Source organism: Coturnix japonica, chromosome 5 (genome assembly GCF_001577835.2).
Source record: "Coturnix japonica isolate 7356 chromosome 5, Coturnix japonica 2.1, whole genome shotgun sequence".
NCBI classification, from domain to species: Eukaryota; Metazoa; Chordata; class Aves; order Galliformes; family Phasianidae; genus Coturnix; species Coturnix japonica.
Window position 1 is genome coordinate 34,674,421 of NC_029520.1, and position 13,158 is coordinate 34,687,578.

A 13,158-nucleotide genomic window follows, 5' to 3' on the forward strand; every position below is an offset into this window, starting at 1 on the left:
AAGGTCATAACTAACATGTGGGCAATACAGCACCTTTATTACATCCAATTATGGAGCTCTTGTTCCTTTTTTTCCCCCTGCATCTTTGGCTTGCAATACAACAGGTCTTCAGTTCCTATTCACTGACTGGGTTTTGTTTTTGTACACGTAATGTTTTTCCTGTTGGCAATAAACCACCAGGTTCAACTTTAAAGCAGTCTGAATTCTGACTGCATCACACTTTATGTTCAGTGAGAATGTAGCTCCCTTTAATGAGCTCAGCTTGTGTTTCCTCCTGCTAGGGGTTAAGGGAAGTGAAACAACCTCATGATGCAGGATTTATCTGTTTTTGTTTGCGAAACTAAGTGTTTGTTTTGAATGAGTAGCGGTATTGCAAGGGCTACAGAGTAGCAGTGTCAGACCCGAGGCATATCCTCTGCATTCTAGGGGATTCCTGTAGTTGCAGGTTGTTAGGGTTTTTGGCACAGCCCTGAAGTGGAGTGGGTGTTTCCGCATAAGAATGATGTTGATCCCGCTGTGGAGTGTTTGAACTCCTAATTGTAGGAGGAATTGCTGGTAACTCACAGTTGAGAGGAGGACAAGCACTGTTACAGCATGTAAGCGTGCTGTATGGCCATGCAACTAAACAGTAATGTGACCTAATCATGTTGTGTCACTAACCTCGAGGACACAAGGGAAGATAAACTAACTTGCTGCCATTACATAAGAGTCGAGTACAAAGCCAAGAAGGAGGTTTGAGCACAGGTAAGGATTTCGCTCTGAAACTTTCAAAGAATTCAGACCTTCACAGCTTTATTCATAGGAGTTGCAGGTCCTGCCCGCTGCAGTTTGCCAGCAAGTTCCTGGTAATCAGGTGCCAAAGCCTGGGTTCCTTACCTGTGCCTGGGATTGCTTGCTGACTGTTACACAGTGATAATGCTGGTACTTGAAATGGTTTTGGCCTGTGTGGACTAGCAATCTGCAGGGTGGTGTGTGGGCATGGTTCAGGGCGTAGTGTGCCTCCAAAGAGGAGTGTGGGAAGGCTGGGTGAGGCTGGGCTGCCCCCATGCTCCATGGTCATACTGCATTTCCTACTTCGTGACAAGTCCTTTACTTACCTTATTGCAGCGGTCGTGTAAAGTGTTTGGTGCTCCAAGATGAATCCCAGTGTCCCGGGTTTGCTAAAATTCTCTGATGGTGGGAATTTAAGGGAAACACAAACTGATTTATTTGACCAAAAGGTAGGTGGGTAGCTGTTTTTGGAAACAAATACGATGAACTAACCTAACAAGAAAATACACCACTCTATCTGACTATCTTCAAGTTCTTTGTTTCATCTTGAAGGCTGAGCTGAGGGGCACGGCAAGCTGCTGGGGTGGGTTCTACAGCTCTTAGATCTGCACGGTGGCACTCAAACATGCTCCCTTCCCCACAAGGCATGTTCCTGGTCAGGAACGCTTACTTGAGAAGAGCTTTATGTATATTTTATACAACTTCACATGCCTAAGGGCCTTCTGAGGGCAGATGCCTTGCTGAGTGTTGGTTCTGGCTCCTAATCCCAGTATGTTTGTTTGGTCAAGGCCTAAATTTGTAATGGCCTAGCTAATGAAACACTATTTGTAGCTCTACTCCTTGTTGTGCAAAGGCATGACAGGAGCACAATGTTCTTGCTCCTTATACCTGGACAGGATTAATGTGGCTTCTTGATAAGCCTGTCACTGTAATGTATGAATAAATAGTCTTTGCCAAGAGGGCTTTAGCACATCAGAGCAGAAGGATTTTATTTTTCCTCTTAATTTTAGTTACCTCTAATATGAGCAACACTTCACAAATACTTTCACGGCAAAAGTAAATACAGTTTATTTGCTGATTAGTTCTAGAGAACAGCTATGAATAAAACAGTTCTGGAACTGTCCCTGTGTTTGTGATCAAAGTGCAAACCAAGTATGTTTGTTAGATATGCAGAGTTGAGTATAAGGCCCTGTGATCAAAGCCCAGCAAAATCTCCTACCAAACAACTTTAGGATCAAAACCCATGTTATTTTTCCTCTGTATGCCGTGTTTTTACTTGCTGTTGTATCAGACACAGCTAAAGGATTGAACTGTTGCATGTGTGTGAGAATGGTGACCGTAGCTAATTTAATGCACGTGTATTTGCATGAGGCAATGACCTCACAGCTTCAGCCTTGTTATAGGAACAGCTTAATTATTGGTTATAGAATGACAGACTGTGTCCTGCAGGTGATCAGACACGGAATGTGCTGAAGACCAGTCTGACTCTTAACCAAGGGTTTGTATTTCCTTTTAAGATACATCATGCACTCAAATAATCATCTGTATTAATGAGGACAAAGTATTATATAACGATTTCCTCCTGGGGATCACTGAGCCTCCTTGTGGGCCCTGATGATAGAAGTGTTCTCTTCTGTCTTACCGTGAGTTCCAGCTGAGTTTGGTCCCTAACCAAAGTTACTGCAGAATCACTCCAATGTTAATAGCAGAGCAGTGCAACAGGTGAATCCTGCAGCTCTGAGCTGGGCTGCACAGCCTCCAGAAACCCCAATCAACTGATGTGATGCATTGTGTCTGATCAATGGGATCAGCTGGATCGGGAGGAGCACAGGAGTAATGCGGTGGTGGTGTGAAAACAACCCAATGGTAATGAGGAACTAATCTAGAGATGTTAAACTTAACCTGTGTGTGAGTGCCTCTAAAATCAGGACTGTGTACTCCGATAGAGCTACCTGTAGCAGTTAGAAGTATAATCTTTGCTCTTTGAAGTGAGTTGATATATTATATTTCAAACTGCAGCTGATGTTCCCTTGATTGATCAGTGCAGGCGGGCACCAGCGCTGACTGCTGGGGGTACCGAGGGCCCTTTCTCTCCGAGCCGCAGTGCCCTCTGTCGGCTGCCCGGCTCCTGGCCGCTGCTCAGGGCTGGGCGCTCCGGCGGCCCCGCAAGAATCCTGCCGAGCCAGAGTGTAACTTCGCCTTTCGCTGCTCCCTGCTGCTGCCGGGGAAGCTGAGCGCTGACGGAGGAAGGCAGAGGTAACACACCGTGTGTGAGTGCTATTGAATCACAGCGCTGCCAGCCCGGCCGCCCATTCCCAGCCATCTGCTCAGAGCGGCTGGATCGGGAGTGGGTTGCACAGGGAGCTGGGCTGGACTTTGAGTATCTCTAGCAGTGGAGTTTCCACAGCCTGGCTGGGCAACTTAGTTCAGTGTCCAACCGTCCTTATGGTGCTTAAGATAAAAGGATGCTGGGAACATGCCTGTATTTCTCCACTACATTCCCAAACTTCATCATATTCCCATAGGTGCTTCCTTGGGGCAGGACCAGGTAGAGGCAGGTAGGTTTTTTTGTAGAAGGGGCAGGTTGTTGGTACATGGCCAGACTTGCCCTTGGAGTTCCTTGCATGGCTGTGCCTCAGCTGTGCACTCTGAAAACTGACATAATTTCTGATGAGATCTCTTGTTTTTAATCCTCTCAAATATGTGTATGTGCTGATCTTGGGTGTAGTTTATCTAATGAAGCTTTGGATAAGATGATCCCATAAACGTCATGCAGGTACAGAGGCCCAGCAGCCTCCTATCAGATTTTGCCCTAGACAAAATGAAATGTACTGGCAGTAACAGTCAGCATCTCTTGTTCTGTTCCTCTTGGGAGCAGTGGCTTTTTTCTGTGTTGAGTTCCTTGTGAGTGAAGGGTGTTAGTCCTTCTCTGAGCACTGTCAAACACCACCCTTGCATTTGGTGGGAGCCCTGACCTTGGCGCTGTGGAGCTGTAGATGATTTCTGCTGTGTGATCTCAATAATGTGACTTTGCTTAGAAGGTTTAACAGCTGAAACACCTGGGGGGAGCCTCTCCTTTTGCTCAGCCTTCCCTGTAAGACCCCTCTGCTAATGTCTCTGCCTGAATCCTCTGGTACCTGAGCAGCTCCTGTCAGACTGAGGGACTGGACCCCCCTGGGTGTTTGGCTGATGCTTCACAGGGAACAAGTTTGTGATTTGCTTCCCTCTGCATGGCAGTCTTCCTGCTGGCAGGTGAGATGTTAAAGCAAAAGCTTCACAGCCATCACTGATTCTATCTTGCACGTTTTTCTTTCCCTTGGAAGCCTTATGTGCAAAGTCTTGCGCTGCGCCTTTCAGCTCAGGCTCCGGATCAAGTCTTACACAGATTGGGTGCAGGCGGCAAGGCTCCTGGGGGGTATTTTATCCTCACATCAGATAAAGTTGGGGCAATAAATAGATAAATAAGGTAAATCACAGAGCCAGCAACTTTCTTGGTGTCTCTGGGATGGCGGCTCCTCCTGCCCCCCCGGCCTTCCCAAATGTATTCAGCAGAACTGCCTGCATAGCAAAACAAATGCATCCCAAACCAAAACAAACAGATTTTGGGTGTTGGTGGTGAATGGGCCAACATCGTGTGCTGGCGTCATCTCTGCCCACTGCCAGCAAGTTGTCATAGGAACAGCTGGATTATTTTACAATCCAGCTGTGGAGCCAATTCTCTAAAGGAATAGCCTGGGGGGAGGAGAGGGGCGGGCAAAAGGGAGCATTGCTGCGTTTTCTGGTAAGTGAAGGGAGGAGGAGTATTAATGGAGAGAGGAAGGGAGGGATTACAAGCGAGTGCCATCTATCATAGCCTGAAACCACAACCAGTCATTTCCAGATAACTGACTCTGTACTGTCAGCTGGATCTGGGAAGTAAGAGCTGCTCCGTGGGAGAAGAGGTGAGGGAAAAAAGGAAATCTTTTGTGTGCTAAGACACAGAGAGCTTCTCACAACACGTTGTCCTGCTGTGGCCATGGTTTGCAGCTGTGCACTTGCACTGCACCCCACCACCCCAGAAGGCTGAAGCTGATTAATGGCTTCTCACCCACACAGAAAAAGATTCACGGCCATTTCTCTTGTGCTCTCAAAGCATTTGATGCTATGTTTCTTCCCTGTGAGCTCTTTGCGTTGTGTTTGGAGCCAGCAGAGCACCGAGGGCGCCGTAGATACCTGAGCAGAGGCTTAGTTGAGGTGCTCGTGAGAGCTGTTGTAACAGAGAACGCCCTTGGGCTGATGGCAGGAGGTCTGCCCTTCAACTGAGCTCGGCACCTCGTGATTCAGCAAGTCCCGCTGTTCTTCCCAGTATCGCATGGGTCGGAAGGGATCTCTGGAGATATCGAGTGCTGTGACGGCCGGTAGGTGGTGCGGCCGAGCTCCGCGCCGCTTCTTGCTGCCTGTACCGCTGTACAGCCATCTGTTTGACTAACTCTGTTCTTCTGGTCGTGCACTTCTGCACCTTCCCCCTGTGCTGGAGGAGTTACCTACAGATGAAAATAGCACCGGAGAAGAGGTCGGAGTTTGGCTCACCAAATGTACAAAGGGGTTTCTTTGGCATCTAAACTTCCACTGCAGTTATTTCCAAGTTTGCAAAGAGATGCAGAGATTCCTCTTTTTCTTGTTGTATTTTCAGTCTCTGCTGCTCTGGGGAGATGTCTGAGGAGCCAGTGACTAATGAGGTGTCTCAGATGCCTTTCCATGATGAGACAGCCTCCACTATGGAAAATGCTGCTCTTTTTTGGGGGAAATTTATTCCTAGCTGCCCGTTATAGGGAACCCACTCGTGTTCTCTGTTGTAGCTTTTAGCGAAGAGGGAAGGGGTTTTCGGGCAGGTCAGCACGGGCTGTTTTTCTGGAGCTTCAGCAGATTCTCAGGGCTGTGATTCTCGGGTTACTTTGTTTCCAGTTTCCTGGAGGCTGTTACAAATGTGCCATGGCCTCCCCTCGCAGGGAGCGATCTGCAGAGCTGAGGGGGCTGTCAGGGCTTTGAACCCTGGCAATTAACAGTCAATTGCATGTTGTTTTAGAGAGCTGTGGCCATTTTGGCCATTGGACAAGTGGGATGAAAGCAGAAATTCAACTCAGTGCTGTAACTATTTGTTACTGTCCCTTTTATTATCCTTGCTCCCTTTGATGTGGAAATGTTGGCCACCCTTGCCCTCTGGAATGGTGCTCAGGTGTAATAATGCAGGACATCTGTCTGCTCTGAGCCCGTGCTGCTCATCACCTGCTTGTCAGCACGAGGTTTTGTATGCGTTCACCAAGCCAGTGCTCAGCTGCACGTTCAGGCAAAGCTGCTTCAGGCACTGCAGTGAATGCTGAGATTGTTTGTGCAGATTTCCCCAAATCTCCTGTGCTTGGGGATATCCTGCAAGGAGTCCAAATACTTTTATTAGTGAAGGATCATTAACAGTCAGTCCTTATGAGATCCTGGATGTGTTTGTTACCTTGAGCTGGAGCCACAGATCGGAGTAGTGTTGCTGGCCCTGGCATTTGGTGCTCCTCCAGTCCATTATATCACTGAGGAGTGGGTAGTAGAAAGTAATCCTGTAACATGCCAGCACTGATTCCCTGTGGAGAAAGAGTTGCTCTGCTTGCAAGCTTTTCAGTCTCATAAGCTGGATGTCAGTTGTAATAATTGCATATGGCTTTTTTAAAAGGAAATATGACCGTGTTGGCTTTGGTGCTCCAGTTTAGGCTTTATGTAATAGGAAACTTACAGGAATCACTTGATCTAACAACAACAAAGTCAAGTGAAGACTTTCTCCAGAAGAAAGCAAACATGCCTTTGCCCATTGTGCTTTCAGCCGCGGTGCTGCAGCCATGAAATCCTGCACAAGAGATGGGCTTAAAAGCATGGACAAAAATGTGAAACTAATTAGCTTGGTGCTGTTGTCCAAGCTGAATGAAGTGCTGAAAGAAAATAAACGTTTGCAATGAAACACAGCATGGATCTAAACAAATTCTTTCAGCTTTAGTAATAATCTGTAGCGCTTCCTCGGTAAATGAATGACTGTGGAATTTTTTGGGTTAGAGCTGCAGTTGTACTCTGACACCATTACCACCAAGCCTGCACCAGGCTGTGGGGACCTGCATTTCCAAGGGCTTTTGCCACAGTGCTGGGCCAGGCCCTTTCTCTCACTGGTATCAAAGTGTTTGTTTCTGCAGGCAATCAGGGGAGCTGGATGTGTCAACAAAGCATGCAGCTGCACGCATGGTTTTTCCTGTTGCTTTGGACTCCTGCCTCTTAGAGATCAGGCCGTGAATTATGATGTCTTTTAAATCTGCTTTGCAGCTCGTATCCCTGAGAGCGCCTTCGTTTCCAGAAGTAGCTACCCAATGGATTTCTCTTCAGATAAAGACTTTTCTGTACTCTGCCCTGCATGGAGCTTGGTGGCTGTAGGGAGGATCGTCGCTGCAGTTACGTCTGCTCTGAAATTCCCAAGATTCTCATCACCACCCTCATTTAAACATCCCCCAGCCCTGCTATAAACAAGTGAGAGACACTCACCCTGCTTGCTGGCTGGGGGCCAAGGGTACAGGGCGCTCCAGCTGGAGACACGAAGGGAGCACAGAAAATAGTGTCAAGTAATGAATCATCTCAGTGAGGACTGACAGCCACCATCAACAGAACCAGACAGACCTGGGGCTCGTTGCTGAGTTAAGCAGTTTATTTCTCATCAAAGTGACAATGCACAGGCAAGCTGGAAAGGCAGTGAAGCACTGCTGGCAAGCAGCTGCCTCTACTTCAAGCCTTCTCACCACGTTCTTTTGCAGCAAGATACCTGTAGGACTGTGGATGTAGCATATTGGCCTCTTAGCTGCTCCTGGCTGGTTTCCTAAGGTGACAAAGCCTACATCATCATGCTGTTTATCACTGGGTCCCTCTGACTACTTCTGAAGGTGCTGAACAGTTTCAATCAAATTTGAGAGAAGCTTAGAAATTTCCAGGATTGCTGTATTCCTACAAGTTTTATGGTGCTCTGCAGGTGGGAGGAGAATGAGGCTCAAATCAGCACCTTGCCACAGCAGAGGCACTGCTGATGTGAAGCCGATATGTACAGGGTGTGTGTGGTGGTACAACAGCCAGCATGTACACATCGGGGCTAGCCAGAGCATGGGATGGAAAGAAGTGTGAAGGGAAAGCCTGGATTAATGCAATGCCAGAGAGCAAAGATACACATGTGAAATACAGCCCATCAGCTGTTTTTTTCTGCTCCGAGATCCTTACCCATACCAGGCTGTGCCTCTTAATTCTTCAAAGAATTCTACACAGTCTGGTCATGAGCAGAGGTTTGGGTGTACCTTCATGTTTCAAGTGCGAGACTTGCTTGGTTGGCTGCATCTTTAGCTTCTCTTCAGCCTGACCTGAAGCTTGTCAACAGTGCCTCCATCCAGATGAGCTTCAGGGGATTTAGGTGCAGCCCACAGATGCCTGTCAGGTTTCCAAGGTGGCATAGCTTCTTTTTTGGGGACATTCTCACTACCTGGCCCATGTATGCTGCACCCCCCACGTGTATGAGATGACAAAGGCTACAGAGATGCCATCTGACAGGTGAAGTTGCAGTGAAGTGTTTCTTGGGTACTCCCATGGTTCACGGGACCACAGCCTTATATTTTTTTGGCACAAACAGCCCCATCCTGAAACAGGAATCATGTTTTTTTTTGCCTTGTGGTATGTCTTGCCACATTACTTTGGATGGGTTTTAGCTTTGTTTTGCAAGATGATCTCCTGCTGTACAACCGATGCCAGGAGATCCTCATGATAAACTGCGTGCCCCAGGCAGCCCTACTTCATCTCTGTTACACTGCAGTGCTTCCCTTCTTCTGGGTCATCCTCATGCTCTGTGGCTCTGAGGTCACCTCCAGCAGCCTTCTTCCACTTGGTCTGAATTGGGAGCGCACAGCCCCTCGTCTGTGACCAGGGGTGCAACCATCTCCCTCTGGTTGCTGTTCTCCTGCTTCTACAGGGTTATATGAGGAAATCTGAAACGTTCTTGCCAGAGGCTGAGGAGCAGATTCAGTCTCCAGCAGACCTGGAACAAGGAACAGCTCGGAGAAGGTGTGCTTTCAGGACACGTGCCAGCATTGAACCAGCACCAAGAAACTGCGGCAGGTTTACAGAAATGCCACAGGCAAAACGAGAGCTCTGGTAATTCACAGGCTCCCTGGGTTTGACAGGCAATCATCCAGCCTCACCTCTTGTATAAGACTGGACCCTTCATTTCGTGTAGTTACCCCTGTCCCACACCCAATAATATGTGCTTGCCAGCAGTGCTTTTGGGAGGTTAGCCAGACCTGGTACAGAACTGAACTGAAGCAGGGAATCTGCCACTTCCACTGCTTGAACAGCCCCACTCTTAAAAAAAAAAGTGTTTTATTTCTAATCAGAAATTGCCTGGTTATGGCATCCGGCTGCGGTCACCATTCTTCCTTTCTACAGGAGATGAAAAGCTTTCTGAGTGCCCTGTGTTTACACCATGGGATTACAGCAGTACAAAGGCATTTTTTTTCCATCTGGGAGGCTGAGCAGGTTGAGCTTTCTGTGGGGCAGGTGGGGCAGCTGTCAGCCATTGGAACCTCTTGCCACTCCTTTCCCCAGGGGTCAGCATCCCTTTTAAAGCAAGGAAGTGGTGCTTGTGCTGGAGCTGTATGTTGGCATCAAGTAGCTCCCACTGACCTGCCTACCATGTCCCTCTCTGAGTGTCTGTTGTATGGACTTGGGCTGGATTTTAGCCTGTGTTCCTGAAGGGGAGTGCTTGGAGCCACTATGTATGGCATGGGGTTTGCACTGAGTTAGAGAAGACAGAATCAGCTGTAAGAGAAAATCTTATTCTGAGGTATAAGTACTTTAAAGGGCCAGAAGTAATTAATCTCTGCAGGGAAATAGGTTTTATTATCTACCTAGAGGCTGAGGGAGAGAAGAGAAAGTGCTCTAGAAAGGTCTTTGCAATGTCATTGTCACTACCAATATAAATCTCTGAGGAAAGAAGGAAAACATTAGCAGCAGCAGAAAGCTTCCAGAACAAAGGCAGATCTCCTCCTGACTGAAGGCTGCCAGCTCTGGACCTTGATGGTTAGTTGGCTTTGGTGAACCTCGTAACCACTGGCACATGGCTGTCTTTCTCATCAGTGGCTGCTCCATAAGCAGGCCAAGTGGTGATATCCTAATGGGAATGTAGCTGAGCCGTCAGATCAAATTCTGAATTTGAAGCAAACCAGTTCTGTTTTGGAGCAACTAAACTGTCCGGTGGGCTGGAAAAAGCTCTGAGGAGCCTCGACTAAGTTTGCTAGAGACTGAAGCAGCAGAGAGTTTCCATCCAAAAAGGATCCAGGCAACATCTCCTTACAGTAAACAGAAGAAAGCTCTGCAGTTCTGTGATCCTTAAGCATAAGGGGGAGTGGAGGAGGCTGTTGGGAACAGGCTGAGAGCCCTGGGAGGTTTCATACTGACATAGCACATCTGTAGGGGAGCGCAGCAGCGGTGGAAACGCTCAGGGGGACCGTCTCACGTTCAGAGCATGTGCTGTCTGCATCTCCAGGGGTTCCTCTTGCCTTCCTGGACATGACTGCAGGGGAGGAAGCAGGTTATATCCTTTGGCATTATTAGCAGCAAATCTGACATCTGGGCCGGGCAGTGGAACGACCCAGGCATTCGGTTTGTTTATTTTTCTTCTGCCTTTGGCACTTTTGCTCCTTACAGAAGAAGGCCCGAGTGCATCGCTAACACACCACTCAGGGTCAGCGCTAAATGAAACTCCCACTATTTTGAGGAACTGAGCTCAGGCATTTTTTAAATAACTGCTGCTTCATTGTGATTCTTGGACAAATTGAAACTAAAACTTCTTCCCCTCTGCGTTGTTTTTGCCTGTTGTGCTGATAGGCTGCTCTATGGTTGCAAATCTCCAATGCTTCCAAGTACCCTCATTCTGTTCTCATTTGGCCTAACTTGACACTGGAGTAATTTCATTAATGTCAATGGCGATGCTTCCTCTTCATGTCAGCACAGAGCTGGCTTGTCTGAGAGGAACCGTGCATAGAGAAGAACTTCTCTTCCCTGCTGTGTCCAGCAATAGCTACGCCACAGAGGTGGACTTGTTATGGTGCGTAACACAGGTACGTGATTGCTGGGACCAGAGAGCGGCTGTCCCTTCTCCGGTGTGTAAATGGCTTCTCCAAGAACACATTCTCAACTGGGGACTGTTGATTTCCTCAGTAGGTGGCCTACAGCACTAGGGAAACTGACCTTCTGAGACAGCTGCTCTTCTCCCTTTTCCCACTCTCCACTTCCAAATGCCCTCTTTGGCATCCCGGTGCCTAGCTCTCATAAGCCACTTGCTCTCTTGTCCTTAAAAGCAATGGGGCTCAGAGTGTTGGACTCCTTGGAGAAGCTAGGGTCTATTTTTAGCTGAGCTGCCTTGGAGAACTGTTGGGTAGGTGCAGGTGCAGTGTTGGAGGATGAGTCTGGAGCTTATGGCTGCTGAGATCTGAGCAAAGCTTGGGTGAGTCTGGGAGGTTCGCTGTTCCCCTGGGGGTGTTGCAGGGAGGGGGCTGGAGTGGGTGTAGCTGGCGATATGTACAGGCAGCCAAAACCTGGTGTTGTAATGTCTGAGACGGTCTGAGTTTGGAAAAAGCCCCGATGATATCACCCTGCAGAACTGTTAACGGCAGAGCGCAGGAAAGGAAACATTCACAACTCCTTTCCAAATCTGCAAAGGAGAGGAATTAATACTCCTTCTTCCCATACACACCAGTCTGCTTGGACATGGCCTTCATTCATGACCAGGCATCAGAAAAGACAGTTATCTCTCTTTTTTCTCCTTGCTGCTGCGACCTTCCTGCCACAAGTAGCAGTGCTGAGGGCAGAGTGTGAGAGCTCATCTGTACCAGCTCCTTGCAGGGACACTGACCTCTGCAGCTCATGCTGCCATTTTGCTTAATTCACTTCCAGAAGAGGTGAACAAGCCACGGTGCTTCCACTGTTACCTGAGAGTATCCACAAATCAATTTAAGTTCTGCAGGAGCCCTCCCATGCTCTTTTCTTGTGGCTGCTCTCTTTGCAGCTCGCTGTGTCCCCTCGCTGTCCTACACCACCACTAGCACTGTCTGAGCCAGGTACAAGTCCTGAACCAAAGATCTCCCCTGCATGTTTCAGCTGTGGCCAGCACAGCGCAGCCTTCCTGCTTAGGAAAGCATATCTGGAGGAGGTGGGAGTGAGACCAGGCAGAGAATGCTTCGCTGATTTCAAATCTGCTTTTTAGTGTGGTCCACCCACTGTCACAGTATCCTTGGGAGGATGGGAAGGAGGAGCTCAGAACTGGAGCCAGTTCATGTGGATTGAGCGAGCAATATCCTGCACTGCACGAGGAGTGTGAAGTATGATGTCAGCCAGTGACTGAGTGCACTAGGCAATTATCTTCGTGATTTTTCTCCAACCAAGATGTGGAGAACAAATGTGAAACATTTCCCTCTAGACTTTCATACAGCATGACTTTCAGATTGACAGGGCTGCTGTGTCATACTGAGAACAAGTGAATGCAGGGCCTGGTGAGCTGCTTTGACAGGGAGAGTGTTCTTTTTAAGCCAGCTGCTCTCTGCCAATGCACAGCCTTGCTTTCCCTCTTCTCCAGCACTCAGTAGTATGGGCTGGTCTTCCTCCACCATCTGTGATGGATGAGATCAGTATGCAGATCCCACCCTCCTGCTCACACTAGAGCCAACTTCATGGGCAATTTGAGGAAGGGAGAAAGCAGATAACAATATTTGTCTGTGGCTTTCGTAAAACTTAAAGTCCTGGGCTCAGGCTTGGTTGCAGTCTGGCTGAAAAGGGGCTGTGATTTATGCTTGTGAGCATCAGCTTGGTAGCAAATGTGATGCTATCCATAGAGAACCAGAAAGATAAGGGGTGGAGTTGACTTCAAGTATCTATCAATGCTTTTTTTTCTTTTTTTTTTTGAGTGAACTGTAGAGGACAGGAGTGGGGAAGCAAGCAAGACAGGGAGCCTGTGCTGTGTTATGGCTGCAGGCTAGGCCGGTGTTTTCCCTCTCCTATGAGGAGAGTGAGAGTCTTTCTCCCAACAGTTCACCAAATATTGTAACCTGAACTGGGGGTAGTTGGAGCTGTTGACAGAGTGGGGAGATAGACTGAGCATAATGCTCACCAGTTTAGCCAAAAGATGACTAAGGTGGGGAAAGGATTGTTGACTCCAAACATCTGTGAGGAGATGGGAATTGCATTAACAAAGGAGAAAATCTAGATGGGAAAGTACTTCCTAGAAGTGAACTGTGCCTCCCCAGGGAGGGGGCGGGGGTCCTGTATATAGCAAGATGGGAATAGCAGTAAGTAACA